General features: G+C 46.6%; 1 protein-coding gene across 3 annotated transcripts in view; it reads left to right on the top strand.

The window, feature by feature from the left end:
• Window positions 1–17,164, top strand: part of angpt1 (angiopoietin 1) — a 131,167-nt gene that overhangs the window by 41,054 nt on the left and 72,949 nt on the right. Inside the window, exon 1 of one of the 3 annotated variants that reach the window (XM_078397628.1) lies at window positions 5,090–5,129. The exons of the other annotated variants lie outside the window; for them this stretch is intronic. The gene's annotated coding sequence lies outside the window, so the exon portion shown is untranslated. Of the gene's footprint in view, window positions 1–5,089; window positions 5,130–17,164 lie in introns of those variants that run through there. 3 annotated transcript variants of the gene reach the window in all.

Raw genomic sequence — 17,164 nt, 5'->3', positions numbered from 1 at the left:
TAGTCACAAGAAGCCCCTGCTTGGAATACCACAATAATGTGGTTTGGCTGCTTCTACATCACCAACCACTGATCACGGTGGCGCAGCGGTAGAGTTGCTGCCTTGCAGCGAATGCAATGCCGGAGACCCGGGTTCGATCCTGACTACGGGTGCTGTCTGCACGGAGTTTGTACGTTCTCCCAGTGACCTGCGTGGGTTTTGTCCAGGATCTTCGGTTTCCTCCCACATTCCAAAGACGTACGGGTCTGTACGTTAATTGGCTTGGTAAATGTAAAAATTAACCCTAGTGGGTGTAGGATAGTGTTAATGTGCGGTGGGCCGAAGGGCCTGCTTCCGAGGTGTATCTCTAAACTAAACCATGGCCTCGCTCATAGTTTGGCATTGATCTGATTTTTGTGTGGGTTTTCAGAACTGGCACTGAGCTTTGGCCTCCTGTTGATGACCAAAGTGTTTCACATGTCCTGTCCAAGTACTTAATCAATTGATATCTCAGCAAGCCTCCAAACCAGCTTTTAAGGCACGTTACTCAAGATTACAATACACTATCAAAGAATAAATTCCTCTCTACTCTCCTCTAATCTCCATAAACAATTGCGTCCAATATTACAAGCTATAAGTTTATGAACTGCGGAACAAAAACAAATTTTCAAATTTGCTCACTCCATAGCTTGTAATATTGGACGCCTCTCTCACGTCTCCACCTGACCTCCTCTGCTTCAAGGACCTCAGACTCATCCTCTCTAGTTATTCCTCATCCCTAGAATGAAAGTGGGAAATGCCCTGTGGAGAGCCTTGACATCCCACCCAAGGGATGGTGGCCAGAATTCCTCAATAAGTTATCTGGCACCATGTTCATAAAAGGGTTGCTTTATCCCATTTGCTTTGCATTTACAAAATTAAATATCTCACCCTTCAGTGCCATAACAACTTCCTTGTGGGAAAATATGTGTGAATATTACATCCTGTAGGTTCATCTGTTCTTCAAGATTGTATGATTTAGAATTGACTGCCTATTGATGTTTTTTCTCTTGGAGGATATGACATTTTTCCACATTAAACTGTATCTGCCTCGTGGTTAACCATTCTGAGCTTGGAGATGCTTTCCATTGTCTGGGGTAAGAGGGGTAGCAAAATAAGAATTGTGCCTCCACTGTGCATTTTATAAGCTCATGCTAACTGGGACATAAAGACCCCAATAGGATCCTGTTCTATATTGGCAAATCAGATGAGAAGATAATTCACTCATCATTGTACATCAGATGGACTTGCTGAAGAAAAGGTTGTTCTGAAGATAAGGGATTCCTCTAACCATTATCTTCTCCTCTCCTCAACTTTCCTCCCCTCCCTCTACTCCCCTGCCCCTCTCCTGTCTCCTTAACTCTTCCCATTCCCTCCCTCCCCTCTCCTGTTCTCCTTCTCTCCTCACCCTCTGTTGTTCTTTCCCCTCTCCTCTTCTCCCTCTCCTCTCCTCTCCTCAACTGCCCTCAACCACTCCCCTCCTATCCCCTCATCCAGTCCCCTCCCCTTTCCTGTCCTCTCTCCCCGCCCCTTCCCAGTCCCCTCTCCCGTCCCCTCTCCCGTCCCCTCTCCCGTCCCCTCTCCCGTCCCCCTCTCCCGTCCCCCTCTCCCGCCCCCCCTCTCCCGCCCCCCCTCTCCCGCCCCCCCTCTCCCGCCCCCCCTCTCCCGCCCCCCCTCTCCCGCCCCCCCTCTCCCGCCCCCCCTCTCCCGCCCCCCCTCTCCCGCCCCCCCTCTCCCGCCCCCCCTCTCCCGCCCCCCCTCTCCCGCCCCCCCTCTCCCGCCCCCCCTCTCCCGCCCCCCCTCTCCCGCCCCCCCTCTCCCGCCCCCCCTCTCCCGCCCCCCCTCTCCCGCCCCCCCTCTCCCGCCCCCCCTCTCCCGCCCCCCCTCTCCCGCCCCCCCTCTCCCGCCCCCCCTCTCCCGCCCCCCCTCTCCCGCCCCCCCTCTCCCGCCCCCCCTCTCCCGCCCCCCCTCTCCCGCCCCCCCTCTCCCGCCCCCCCTCTCCCGCCCCCCCTCTCCCGCCCCCCCTCTCCCGCCCCCCCTCTCCCGCCCCCCCTCTCCCGCCCCCCTCTCCCGCCCCCCCTCTCCCGCCCCCCCTCTCCCGCCCCCCCTCTCCCGCCCCCCCTCTCCCGCCCCCCCTCTCCCGCCCCCCCTCTCCCGCCCCCCCTCTCCCGCCCCCCCTCTCCCGCCCCCCCTCTCCCGCCCCCCCTCTCCCGCCCCCCCTCTCCCGCCCCCCCTCTCCCGCCCCCCCTCTCCCGCCCCCCCTCTCCCGCCCCCCCTCTCCCGCCCCCCCTCTCCCGCCCCCCCTCTCCCGCCCCCCCTCTCCCGCCCCCCCTCTCCCGCCCCCCCTCTCCCGCCCCCCCTCTCCCGCCCCCCCTCTCCCGCCCCCCCTCTCCCGCCCCCCCTCTCCCGCCCCCCCTCTCCCGCCCCCCCTCTCCCGCCCCCCCCCCTCCCGCCCCCCCCCCTCCCGCCCCCCCCCCTCCCGCCCCCCCCCCTCCCGCCCCCCCCCCTCCCGCCCCCCCCCCTCCCCCCCCCCCCCTCCCGCCCCCCCCCCTCCCGCCCCCCCCCCCTCGCGCCCCCCCCTCTCCCGCGCCCCCCCCTCTCCCGCGCCCCCCCATTTGGTAATGAGGATACAAAGGGACATTTTATCCATCTAGCAATGTATTCACCTGACTTTGATGTCCAAATCTGTGACCCACTGGATACATAAAGGCAGGTGGGACATGGAATGCTATCCCCGTATCCTTTCTCCAAACTGCGCACTACCTGCATCGTTTCTGGGTCTAAATCCTCCCCAACTGTGGCTCCAGAAAGTGACCCACCACCACCACCTTTCCAAGAGCAGTTGGGGATATGCAGTGAATGTTGGATCTCTGCAGATGGACATAGACTGAGAAAGTATCTGTTAGGCCCAAACCTCTAACCTAACTCAGAGATGAGGCTTCATTAGACTAAGCCTTAGCTGCCACACTGCAGCGATTGAGTAGTAATGGCATTGACTGGAAGTGCAATATATAATGAACCGATTTTCACCATTAAAGCTCAAAGAAAATAGGAAGCTCACAGTGATCATCGACTCTCACCTCTCAAATCTGGCTTCAAAGTTCACCCTCATGACACTGCTGAGCTGCTCCCAAGATATAACTTGGATGTTGGTTGGAAATTGCACTGTGGCAGGGGATAGGGAAATGGCTGGGGCCTGAATGCCCACTTGGGATGGAGAACAGCTTCAGGAACTGAGTCTGGTTTGTGTGCTCGCTTGAGGAGTTATTGCAAAGAACCAGCAGAGGCTCATTTAGCCAAATGGTCTCTTTCTGTGCAATTATATCTCCCTGTTCTGTGAGGCCTGATTGGCAAGTGTTTATTCTGGCACTATCTCTGAATCGGATTATAGACAATAGACAATAGGTGCAGGAGTAGGCCATTCGGCACTTCGAGCCAGCACCGCCATTCACTGTGGTCATGGCTGATCATCCACAATCAGTACCCCGTTCCTGCCTTCTCCCCATCTCCTCTGATTCCGCTATCTTTAAGAGCTCTATCTAACTCTCTCTTGAAAGCATTCAGAGAATTGGCCTCCACTGCCTTCTGAGGCAGAGAATTCCACAGATTCTCAACTCTTTGAGTAAAAAAGTTTTTCCTCATCTCCGTTCTAAATGGCCTACCGCTTATTCTTAAACTGTGGCCCCTTGTTCTGGACTCCCCCAACATCGGGAACATGTTTCCTGCCTCGAGCATGTCCAATCCCTTAATAATCTTATATGTTTCAATAAGATCCCCTCTCATCCTTCTAAATTCCAGTGTATACAAGCCCAGTTGCTCCATTCTTTCAACATACGACAGTCCCGCCATCCCGGGAATCTACGAACCTACGCTGCACTTCCTCACTAGCAAGAATGTCCTTCCTCAAATTTGAAGACCAAAACTGTACACAATACTCCAGTTGTGGTCTCACTCGGGCCCTGTACAACTGCAGAATGACCTCTTTGCTTCTCTACTCAACTCCTCTTGTTATGAAGGCCAACATGCCATTAACTTTCTTCACTGCATGCTTACTTTCAGTAACTGATGAACAAGGACACCCAGATCTCGTTGTACTTTCCCTTTTCGTAACTTGACACCATTCAGATATTGCCATCCTGTTCTTGCCACCAAAGTGGATAACCTCACATTTATCCACATTAAACTGCATCTGCCATGTATCTGCCCACTCACACAACCTGTCCAAGTCACCCTGCATCCTCATTGCATCCTCCTCACAGTTCACACTCCCACCCAGCTTTGTGTCATCTGCACATTTGTTAATGTTACTTTTAATCCCTTCATCTAATTCAATAATGTATATTGTAAATAGCTGCGGTCTCAGCACCAAGCCTTGCAGTACCCCACTAATCACTGCCTGCCATTCTGAAAGGGACCCGTTAATCCCTACTCTTTGTTTCCTGTCTTCCAACCAATTTTCTATCCATTTCAGTATCCTACCCCCAATACCATGTGCTCTAATTTTGTCCACTAATCTCCTATGTGGGACCTATCAAAGTGCAATTCTCAGAGTGCAAATGGTTAACAACCGGAGGTAGGAGATTCATTCAGAGTTATATTCCTCAACTTAAGTCATTATAATCTGGATATCCACCATATGTTATCAACTCATAGAAGGAAGCCATTCAGGCCATCGCGTCTGTGCCAACTCCAGAGCAATCCTGTCTATCCCATTCCTTCACATATTTCCTTCAACCCATCTTGTGTATGACATTCTCCTCCCCAATTCTCCTGCCACCCGAGACACTAAGAGGCCACTTACATCAGCCAACGAATCTACCATCATGGCTTTTGGATGGGGGAGGAAACTGGTGCACCACACAGTCACATGGAAACTCCACACAGCCAGCTCCAAGGGCCAAGCTCAAACTTGGTTTGCTGAAGCTGTAAAGAAGCAGCATGAACTGCTGAACCCAAGTGCCACTTGAACTAGTATCACGTGGTCTTCTGCATTGTGAAACGCCCCTGCTTGCAGAGGTTAGTGTCGAGTGAAAGGTCTTGTGAATGACATGGACCACCCAAAACGGCATAACTCTGAGGTCTAGAGGCAGAAGAACAGCAGACTTGATTACGTGCGTGCTTTACAAAGCTGTCAGAAAGAATCACCTAACAGACATGGCTCCTTTTGTAAAAATAACAGCAAGTAACGTTGATTAATCATGTTCTTCTGTTAGTTTTTCTAAACACTTGTTTTATTAGCGGGTGGCTTCTGAGGGAAAACTAGTCTGGAAGAATCGGGAAGCACTGACGTGAGGGAGTCAAATTAACATGTCCAAAATGCTTATCTTGGTTAATTGTTTCTTGTTAAATACTAATCTTGGTTAACACGGTCAGGCACATTGAACCTTCCATAGGGTGCTATAGTTAGCAAGGCTGCTTGTCTCTGTGCGTTGTCTCTGGAATGAGGAACTTATCTTCTACTCTGACTCATGTCATCCCAAAGCATGTTGCAGAAAGTGAAATACTTTTAAAGAATAGTCACTATTCTAATTGGGTAGTTATTGCGGATAGCGAGTTGCACAATAACAATTCTTCTTGATTATTTTTAATAAAATCGTATGATTATTTTTAACTGTCTTTGAATATTTTTCAACATATGTCCGTGTACCGTTGATAGTTTTGACAGCTGGTAAACTTGCCGTGGAGGGAGGCTCAACTATCAGTCAAAGCAATGCCGGGGCAGGGGCCTTACATGTTCAGTGGGATGTTCCTGTATGGGCCTCATCACTCAGGAGCTGGATTGGGCATTGAGTTGCTGAGGCTGGTCAATGTAAGTAGGGAAGCAGTGGGTGTGGATAGGTGGGCTTGCTAGGCCATCCTGGTCCTGGTCCTGGTTGAGGTGGCCATGATCCTGATCCTGGTTTTGGATCTGAATTTGGGTCTCGGTCTGGGCCCCAGTCTGGGCCTGTGCTTGCTCCTCTGCCTTGTGTTTGTAAGGCACCACAGGATTAGAGTGAAGCAAATAAATGCCTTGGATCCAAGCTCTCTGAAGACACTGGAAATTTTAGTTTAGAGGATTCATTATAGACAGCACATATAATTTGGTTCTCCTTGCCTTTCTATCTTGCATGCAAGGAATCTGTCCAAATTTTGCAGTTATGTACGATTTCATGTATGAATCCTACAGCACCGAAGGAGTCCATTGTGCCCATTGTGTCCATGCTGGAGTTATTGAGCTGTTGAGTGAGACCATAGTGCTACTGCAACGAGCCCTGGTTGCCAGCTCTCAGCTCTACATTACGTAAGGAAGCTATTGGAACCAGTAATAATAAGGGTTCATTGACATAACATGGTCACCAAGGAATCCCATAGGGAATTCAAAGGAAACTTCCTCATCTGGAGAGTTGTGAGAAAATGGCGCTCACTCCTACTTGTAGTAGTTGAGGTGAATCATGAGGATACATTTAAGGGGAGTCTAGGCAAGGGAGAAGGGAATAGAGGTCTCTGCTGAACAGAGGTTTGAATGCAGCATAAATGCCAGTATGGAGTGAATGGGGGGGAATGGCCAGTTTCTGTGCTGGAAGGTTCGGCACGATGGCGCAGTGGTAGAGTTGCTGCCTTGCACCGCCAGAGACCCTGGTGTGTAGGATTGTGCTAGTGTACGGGGTGATCACGGCTCGGCGTGTACTCGGTGGCCGAAGAGCCTGTTTCCGCGCTGCATCTCTAAACTAAACTAAACTAAGTCTGTGTAATCTTATCCATGTCATTATTTTACAATCGTGGGTGCTTCTGTAATTTAAAGCCAAGTATGCTTGCGCTTAAAGGAAGTGATGAAAATCCAGAGGAAAAAGTATTTGTCTATGTTTCTGTTGCTAAGAAATATGTTTAGTCAAATGCAGGGTTATATTTGGGATTTCACTCATTCATCAAATTTGCTTTATATTTTTAGTTCCGTTCTGTTGAACTAATTCCAGTCTCTTGTTACAGTCTGATGATGTGTATGATAATGTACTGTGCAAGCTTTTGACTGCAAGACACGTGTTCAGCTCAGAGATGTGTGGTTGATTAACAAAGACTTATTTTGTAGCAGTTAAATTAATTGTACATTCATGATCAAAGGGGGTTAAATCCATACTAATTTGCAAATACCTGGCATATTTTATGTGACTTATTGAGGTCACAGTTTCAATATTGTCTGCAGAGTGTGCTGGTGAAATGACTGTCTCCTGGCTTATTCTGTTTGGTGGAAGTACAATATGATGGATAACACTGCCATTGCAGAAACACGACATTCAATCCCTCTGCTCAATTCCAGTGTCTGCTCCAGATGAGTTGCCTCCTATCCCTGTCCTTCAGGTCTGCTTTCTGTCCCCAGAGTCAGAACGAAACATGGAGAAGCAGCGTTTAGTTGTTATGCACCACATATATGGAACAAACTCCCAGAAAACTGCAGGTCCGCTGCAACTCTCAGTTCTTTTAAATCGAGGCTGAAGACTTTTCTGTTTGACGCTCCCTTTCATTAAATCAAATAATTATTCATTTCTTACACTGCACTGTAACTTTTATTCTTGTATTTTATACCTGTCTTATTCTATTTTAGTTTTTTTATTTTCTATTCTCTTTAATGACTGTTTTTAATTACTTTTAATTGCTCTTTAATGTTTTATGTAAAGCACTTTGAATTGCCTTGTTGCTGAAATGTGCTATATAAATAAGCTTGCCTTGCCTTGCCCTCATGTGGTTTCCAGCTTTCTCATTACTGCTCAGCTACCTCTGACTATGCTCTCCAGATTGGAGAGACCTCTGCACCATCTCTTTGGGTTCTGACCCATTTGACCTCAACCAGAAGAACAACAAGATGGTAAGGATGGCCTCAGGAAGCTGCACCTTCCCTGTCATGATCCTGAACTGTGAACACCATCCTCCAACTCTAGCTGCCTCTCTCCTTTAGGAGGCTGCTTAAAACCCAACTGGTGGCATGTGGTTACCTCTCCCCCCCCCCCCCCCCCCCCCCCCATCCACCCGTCTCACCAAGTCTCAGTCTCCTTCCACCATCAGAAGTGCTTCTGTCAGGGGCCTGGACAAGAGGAGAAGCATGGAAGCATGGGCATGCCTCCCAGTAATGATCTAAAACCCCATAGAGTGAAGTTATGGGTGCACACAAACCTTATCATGGCCTCCATGGTCTAAACCCAGCAGATTTTATGCCCTGGTTTCTCCTGCAAGTGGTTGGAAGAATAAAATGAAACAAGAAGAAACTTGAACATTCAGATGTCTGGGGAGGTGGGGGAAGGGGGATATCTGAAGAGGGTAGACCTCTATTGATCTGGTGAGTTTAAATCTCATTATGGGAATTCAAATCACTCTGTAATTCTAAAATAAAAGCCTCTGTTGGTAATAACAAGGAATTGCAGATGGTGATTTACCAATGAAAGACACAAAATGCCTGAGTAACTCAGCAGGTCAGGAAGCATCTCTGGAGAACACAGATAGGTGACTTTTTGGGTCAGAACCCTTCTTGACGAATGGTCTCGACCCAAAACGTCATCTATCCATGTTCTCCAGAGATGCTGCCTGACCCGCTGACTTACTCCGGCATTCTGTGTCTTTCTTTGGTAAATCGTTGTCTGCCTCTGTTGGTGACTTCGTCCTCCAATAAAGGATACCTAACATCCACACATGGCCTTGTTTATATGTGGTGCAAAATCTAGCAGTACAGCCATCTCTCAACTACCCTCTGAAATGGCCCAGCCAGCCACTCATTTCTGGATCATTTTCGGGAAGGGCAATAAGTGCCCTTGTCACCTAAATAATGTCAACACATTTATGTTGTAGAGGAGTGGAAAGTTCTTTTCTCCGATCCCCTGCCCACTGGGTCAGCTTCTTCCTGGGAATCTTAGGAATGGTAAATTTGTCCCAGTGATAGACAAGACATGGAAAGTAAAGTCACCTCTTGATGAAAATCAGAAAATTATAAATGCTGGAAATTTGATATCAAAGCATAAAATGTTGGAAACACTCAGCAGGTCAGCCTGCATCTGTGAAGAGAGAAATGGTTTGGTTCAAAGACCCTTCCTCAAAACTGGGAAAGAGAGAAAACAGGTTTGTTTTGGGCTTAGAGCAGGAGGAGGAAGAAAGGTGAACAAGATCTGTACTGAATCTGTACTAAACGGCAGATTTATGATGGAGCGGTTTCTTTACTTAAGGCTGATGCCTTAGTTGGCATGGAACCACACGTCCCTGGTAGTTCTCTGTGTCTCTCCTCACCATCCTGTGGGAATTGGCTAGCTGAATGACGTAAATAGATTTATTTTGGGGCCTTTGATTTAAATACACTTCAGAAGAATGATTGTTTGCCATCACTGAAGAATTTTCACAATATTTTCCTCTGTTTGGATCCAGTTGGAATATTTTCCTATTTGTGATGTTGGAAACTAATTGGGTTTGAGAGGGTGAAGGGATGGGGATGTAATTGAAGAGTTTCAATTGAGTGCTAGCAGTATGCTATCTTCTCTGGTCTCTGGTAGAGGATGTGCATGACCCGGGGCAGAATCTTAAATTGGCCTCCTCATGTTCCGATGGTTCTTACTACCGAAGCAACAGAGCAGAAAGCTTTTCAATGCCAATGCCCCAGTGCAGCAGTACCCACAGTAGATTTCAAAATTAAAGTGTGTAAATGAATGTAAACATAAACATACTAAATCTTGATAATCCCTACTTCCTTGCTGTCCGCTGTATAAAAATACCAGCACCTCTGATGTGGGTGGTCTTCAGTTGATAGTCTTTATAAACAGAGCTAGACGCACGCCGTGGGGACATAATGAGTCCCAGTGTGAATCATGAATTGGCTGAGATGACAAAACATGAGGTGAAGCTTCGTGAAACAACAGATTCCTACAGTTTGTGATTCCTTTGAAAACTTGTTCTGTTTACTTCAATGGAATGATCTCTGGAGGCTGGATACAATGCATTGACAGTGTATCAATGCTATCAAAGCGGGTGAAGTTCCAGTCACCTTTTGATTAGATTACTGGGATGGACCATGTGACTGGTGTATATTTCCCTGAGATATCATACAGAGGGAAATACGTTGTTGACTTCATCCAATGTGGAAAAGGGGATTAGAACAGTTAGCCTATGTTACAATTAATTATTTTTTCACAAGATCTTGATTAATAATTTGAGACTAACAACAACTTAAGAAGGAAATCAAGTGAGATCCATACCACCTCCTGCTTCCCCCATCCCGATGGGCAGTTTTATTCCCTGGGTCCCCATCTGCCAAAGGGAAAGATCTGTGTGATTTGCACAAAGCAAGCATCTAATGTTGTTGTACACATTTGAGGCATTCTCAATCACCTTTGTAAATAATAACAACTAATTGTATTTATGAAGCTCAAAAGATGCCAGGAGCAATCATAGGAGCAACATCAAACAGAGCTTAACACTGAGCTGGTTGAAATTTTAACATAAGAGATGATGGAGTGAAGATGGACTCTAGGCGTTGGTCTTATTTGAGAAATAGAAACAATGAAACAAGTCAGCTCTCAACAGAAAATCAAAAAACTGCAGATGCTGGAATCTAATCTGAAGTATGAACTGAAAATACTGGAAGAACTCAGTATGTCAGACAGCATCTGGGAAGAGAGAATGAAGGTCTCGGAGGGAGAGTGCCAAACCTGAAACAGTGACTCTTTCCAATTATACTTCTTGGCCGAAGGTAGACAAAAAAGCTGGAGTAACTAAGTGGGACAGGCAGCATCCCTGGAGAGAAGGAATGGGTGATGTTTCGGGCCGAGACCCTTCTTGGCCTGCTGAGTTGTTCCAGCATTTTAAATGTTTATTTTAGTGTTCAACCAGGACCATTTAATTGTCGTCACCTGACGACAGCTTCCTAAACCGATGAAGATGCTGGCTGTCCTGTGAGTGCTCTGGAAATTACACCATGGACAGACCTTCTGGTTCTGATGGAAGGCTTCATTTGCACATGGTCCGGGGGCTTAAAATTGACAGACCAACTTAGAGTCATAGAGTGACACAGTGTGGAAACTTCGGCCCAACTTATCCACACCAGCCAACATGTCTGCAGCCACCTGTCTGCGCTTGGTCCATTTCCCTCCAAGCCTGTACCCGTTCAACTGTTTCCTAAACGTTGCGATAATACTAATGCCTCAACTACCTCCTCTGGCAGCTTGTTTCACACTTTCCTTTCGTTTAATCAACTCTGCAGCTTGCCTTGTCTGAAGAAGGGTCTCGACCCGAAACGTCACCCATTCCTTCTCTCCTGAGATGCTGCCTGACCTGCTGAGTTACTCCAGCATTTTGTGAATAAATACCTTCGATTTGTACCAGCATCTGCAGTTATTTTCTTACATTTAAAATTATCTTGATGTACACTTACTGTGGCATAATCTGTGGCAAGGCTACAATCCATGACTTAGGAAGTAGGATCAATCTGGACACTGCAAATAAAGGTCAAAATGGTCTCCATCTTGATCACTAATTTTTATAGATCATTGACATTGGCTCTTCGTTCCCTTAAAATCTTTGAATTTAATATCTTTAAGAAGCTCCAGCACCTTTTGTCTCTTAATTGTAGAGTTACCTGATTGCATTATCCAGCCCCACCAAGTCTTCCACATGGCAGTAACTACTGGACCTGATTGCATTATCCAGCCCCACCAAGTCTTCCACATGGCAGTAACGACTGGAGAAGGGCAGGAGGCACTTGGAACACCAGCACCATGGGTTTACTTTGGCACCAGTTCCCTTCCTTGACTTTGCATAATAGGATAAACTCTGCCTTACACAACTGGCAGTGACAACAACAACATGTTTCTACATGGGTTTGATGTTGTTAACAACCTAAGGTGTGTGTGTGTTCGTGTCTGTGCGTGTATGAGAGACAGACAGAGAGATAGTTACTAGATTGGGAATCTTACAGCTTTGAACTAAGCATCTGCCAGTGGTGTGAAGCTGAGAATTTGAGAATGCTTAAGAGGCAGAGGGCAGAGAGGTTGGCGTGGAGGATGTTACAGAAATAGTGAATCTACAGATACTTTTCCCCCTCTGTGTGAAAGGGAGTGCAGTTCAGTAGTGTGAGGAGGGGCCAGTGGCTGGTCCAGTGGCTGGTCCACAGGGAGAATGGATTTGTTCCTTTGCCAATCAAGCCATTGACAGGAGTTTGTAGAATATTTATATAAAGCACTGGTTCGTGTCAGTATGCCAGACTGCGATGTACATTTAATTTACATTATTTAGCAATATTTAATATACTCAGCCGCTGTGGTGAGAAGTCAGTCAATGACCACGCTTCAAAACTGCTTTATTGGCTGCATTGTGCTTTGAGAAATGCTGAGGTCAGGAACGGCAAGAGTGAGTCTATGCTTCTGGTTAACCCCTGGAGGACCTGAGATTGCTTTCCCAGCAACAAAACCCAAGCAAGTATTGGGAGCACCGGGAGTGCAGACATCAGGACCAGGGTAAATCATTCTCGTCATCTGAGCTGGCAGGATCACAGAAACAGACTTTACCTTCTAATAGGCAGGAATATCACTACCATCACACCAGCCCTGCTGCAAGGCAGCAAATTATCCTCTATTCGGTTATGGAGAATGGCTGAGAGAGGTGCACCACCCCTCCCCACAATGATCAGTGTTGATATCTCAATGGGACATCCTCAGGTGAGCATAGTCTGAGGGGCTCGGAGCTGGTGAGGGAGTTTTACACAGTTGGAGGTTCCAGCTTCTGGGTGATTTATTAACCTGAAACCCATCCCTTTTCTCAGGCAGCTGCGATGATTCCCGTGGCAAAATTTTAAGGGTGAGCAGGGGATTTCTCCCTGGTGCTTTACTCGATACTTCTCGCTCAGCAATGTAGCTAACATGAACCATTTGGTCATTGGTACATTGATAAAGTGGAAGTGTGCACAGACTGCTAGATTTCCTACACGCACGTCGACAGCCATTAAGTGCGCTGTCCTATCACGTTAGAAGTTTCGAATTTCATTTGTGATTAATTTCTGCTCAAGTGATGTTGACAGACCCTCTTGGGAGCTTTAAAGAGACAACAGTGAGAGGCCACTGCTCTGCATGCAGAAACAGGGGACGGTGGTGCTTCTGACATTTTGCATTGTGGATGGACCTCCATTTACCAAGCATAGAATGCTTCATATTCCCCCCACCATGATGGACAGCTTCCACTGTTCATGAGCTGGGTCTTCCCCCACCACCCTCGGACAACATCACAAGATGTTTTTCTATTGTGGTTGCAGGTGGCCTCTTGGTGATCCTGTTGGAAGTTGAAGCACTTGGTGTTGTTTGCAAACATTTATGGTTCAGTCTCAAACTGCTCTAGGGTGATTTCGGTCATTGTGCCTTGTTTTGTTGGAACATAAAAATACAGCGAAAGCAAATCATATGCCTCCTCTACCATTGTATTTACATGCATTGCTACTTTCAGGGAGCTATGAACTTGTTCCCAAAGTTCCCTCAGTAAATTAATGCTGTGAAGGGTTCTGTCATTAACGATATTCTTTCGCCTGACTTTTGACCTCCCAAAGTGCAAAGGGCAACACCTCCACTTGCCTTTTCTCTGACCATATCTTAAAAAATTCATATGTTTCTGTATTCCATGACATTCTTCTTCACTCTCTGCAATTCCAACATTTTCTGTGCTGCCTGAAAACTTACTAACCTACCCATCTATATTTTCAGTCTAAAGAAGGGTCTCGACCCAAAACGTTACCCATTCCTTCTCTCCAGAGATGCCGCCTGACCCGCTGAATTACTCCAGCAGTTTGTGTCTACTTTACATTTTCATCCAAGTCGTTTATGTAGATCACAAACAACAGAGGTCCCAGCATACAGATCCCTGTGGAACTCCACTGGACACAGGCATCCAGCCAGCATAAACCCTGCTGTACAACAGAGCCAGACAAGGTGTGCTGTTCTGGTTGCTGCTGCTATTTGCTCTGAGAGCCCATCTTTCTGCTCTTGGACCCAAGGTTTAAAACCCCCTGTACAACATATGTAGTGGCAACCAAAGAACAGGCTCCATTGCAAACGATCTTCCTGGAGCATCTGACGCTGTTCTTCACAAGAGCCAATGGATGAAGAAGTTAACACGGCTGATGGGGCTTTCACGTGAATCCAGCAGTCCTGGGATGGGATCAACCCAGATTAAGGCTCGGATGTGACACAATCCAAGTCAATGGCGAACCCTCATCAGGTTAGCTGTGTAGAACTTGACGCACCAGGACTGAGAGTGTCAAGTAATGAATGTAATTTGTTTAAATTTGACATCTATTCCCCTGATGATTAAAGGAGTATCTATAATATGGAAAGTGGAGAGAAAACTGCTGAGGAAATGCTGAGCAAGGTGGCCAGAATGTGAAAATTGGGGCCAGGCTGTTGCGGTGACGTTAGCAAACCCTTTCTCAGGGGTTAATGGAAGTTCAGAACTCCCCTCCCCAACAAGCGATGGATGGTGGATGTGGTAGTTACATAGAAACATAGAAAATAGGTGCAGGAGGAGGCCATTTGGCCCTTTGAGCCAGCACCGCCATTCATTGTGATCATGGCTGATCATCCACAATCAGTAACCTGTGCCGGCCTTCTCCCCATATCCCTTGATTCCACTAGCTCCTAAAGCTTGATCTAACTCTCTTTTAAATTCATCCAATGAATTGGCCTCCACTGCCTTCTGTGGCAGAGAATTCCACAAATTCACAACTCTGGGTGAAAAAGTTTCTTCTCACCTCAGTTTTAAATGGCCTCCCCTTTATTCTTAGGCTGTGGCCCCTGGTTCTGGACTCTCCCAACATTGGGAACATTTTTCCTGTATCTAGCTTGTCCAGTCCTTTTATAATTTTATACGTCTCTATAAGATCCCCTCTCATCCTTCCAAACTCCAGTGAATACAAGCTGAGTCTTTCCAATCTTACCTCATATAACAGTCCTGCCATCCCAGGGATTAACCTCGTGAACTTACACTGCACTGCCTCAATAGCAAGGATGTCCTTCCTCAAATTAGGAGACCAAAACTGCACACAATATTCCAGATGTGGTCTCACCAAGGCCCTATACAACTGCAGAAGGACCTCTGCTCCTCTACTCAAATCGTCTTGTTATGAAGGCCATTAGCTTACTTTCAGTGACTGGTGTACATGGACACACAGGTCTCATTGCACTTCCGCTTTACCAAATCTGACACCATTGAGATAATAATCTGCCTCCTTGTTTTTGCCACCAAAGTGGATAACCTCACATTTATCTACATTATACTGCATCTGCCATGCATCTGCCCACTCACTCAACCTGTCCAAGTCACCTTGCAACCTCCTAACATCCTCTTCGCAGTTCACATTGCCATCCAGCTTTATGTCATCTGCAACTTGCTAGTGTTACTTCTAATTCCATCATCCAAATCATTAATATATATTGCAAATAGTTGCGGCCCCAGCACCGAGCCTTGCGGCACTCCACTCGCCACTGCCTGCCATTCTGAAAAGGACCCGTTTACTCCTACTCTTTGCTTCCTGTCTGCCAACCAATTCTCTATCCATGTAAATACCCTTCCCTCAATACCAAGTGCTCTAATTTTGCTCACCAATCTCCCGAGTGGGACCTTATCAAAGGCTTTCTGAAAGTCTAGATACACTACATCCACTGGCTTTCCTTCATCTATTTTACTTGTCACATCCTCAAAAAAATCCAGAAGATTAGTCGAGCAGGATTTCCCCTTCATAAATCCATGCTAACTTGGACCAATCCTTTTACTGCGCCGTTATTACCTCTTTAATAATTGACTCCAGCATCTTCCCACCACCGATGTCAGGATAACTGGTCTATAATTCCCCGTTTTCTCTCTCACTCCTTTCTTGAAAAGTGGGATAACATTAGCTACCCTCCAATCCACAGGAACTGATCCTGAATCTATTGAACATTGGAAAATGATCACCAATGCGTCCACAATTTCTAGAGCCACCTCCTTGAGTACCCTGGGATGCAGACCATCAGGCCCTGGGGATTTATCAGCCTTCAGTTCCATCAGTCTACCCAATACTATTTCTCGCCTAATGCAAATTTATTTCAGTTCCTCTGTCTCCCTAGATCCTCTATCCTCTTGTACATCTTGCAGATTGTTTGTGTTTTCCTCAGTGAAGACAGATCCGAAGTACCTGTTCAACTCTTCTGCCATTTCCATGTTACCCATATTAATTTCACCTGTTTCTGCCTTCAAGGGACCCACATTTGTCGTTACTAATCTTTTTCTCTTAACATACATAAAGAAGCTTCTTTATATTCTTGGCCAGCTTCCCCTCGTATTTCATCTTTTCAGCTAGTGTTGCCCTTTTTGTTACCTTCTGTTGTCCTTTGAAAGTTTCCCAATCCTCTGGCTTTTCGCTACTCTTTGCTGTGTTACACATATTTTCTTTCAGTTTTATTCCATCCCTAACTTCCCTTGTTAGCCACGGTTGCCTCTTACTCCCCTTAGAATCTTTCTTCCTCTTTGGAATGAAATGATCCTGCATCTTCTGGATATGCCCAGTTAGTGCTTTCAGAGCCGAGAGAGGAAGATTTTAGCTGTGGTTATTGAGACATGTGGTCTAAATGGGGTAATGAGTAGGCCAACTGTGAGTGGTAGTGGGGAGTCGAGGCGGAATTGCCTCCTCAATGTCAGTTGGAGTAGAATTCTCAGTCTTTGCCCATGGTTGTTGCTCTGCAAGAGTTTTACTCATGCTGTTTTTTTATTCCCCTTTACATGTCTGCACATCTGTGGAAAATAAAACGAAGATTCAGTCAATCTGCTCTCTGTGGCAAAGAAATGCAGAGTGAAAGTTGGACTGAATTGTGTTATTATACAATAAAGGAATCCTGATAACTATTGCTCAAAGCTGCCAAGAAAAATGAGAAATTGACCCGACTGTGTGGATTGAAAACTTCTATTGAAAGAAAAATTGACACTAAGCTTCACTAAAACCCTTTGACAAGCCTTTCTAACAGGAGTTGGAGTTGGACTGGTAGTAAGGCAGAGGGAACCCTGAAACCCATTCATCCCAGAACCCCACATTGAGACACATCCTCCCTTTATTATTTTAACAATGAATTGTCAGTAAAATGTGCTGTTCTGTTATTTAACTAGTTTAATGTGACTCAGAATTAAC

Source organism: Rhinoraja longicauda, chromosome 4, assembly GCF_053455715.1.
Source record: "Rhinoraja longicauda isolate Sanriku21f chromosome 4, sRhiLon1.1, whole genome shotgun sequence".
In the NCBI taxonomy this organism is placed as follows: domain Eukaryota; kingdom Metazoa; phylum Chordata; class Chondrichthyes; order Rajiformes; family Arhynchobatidae; genus Rhinoraja; species Rhinoraja longicauda.
Note: the sequence above shows the minus strand (reverse complement) of the source record. Positions and strands in the feature narration are given on the sequence as shown.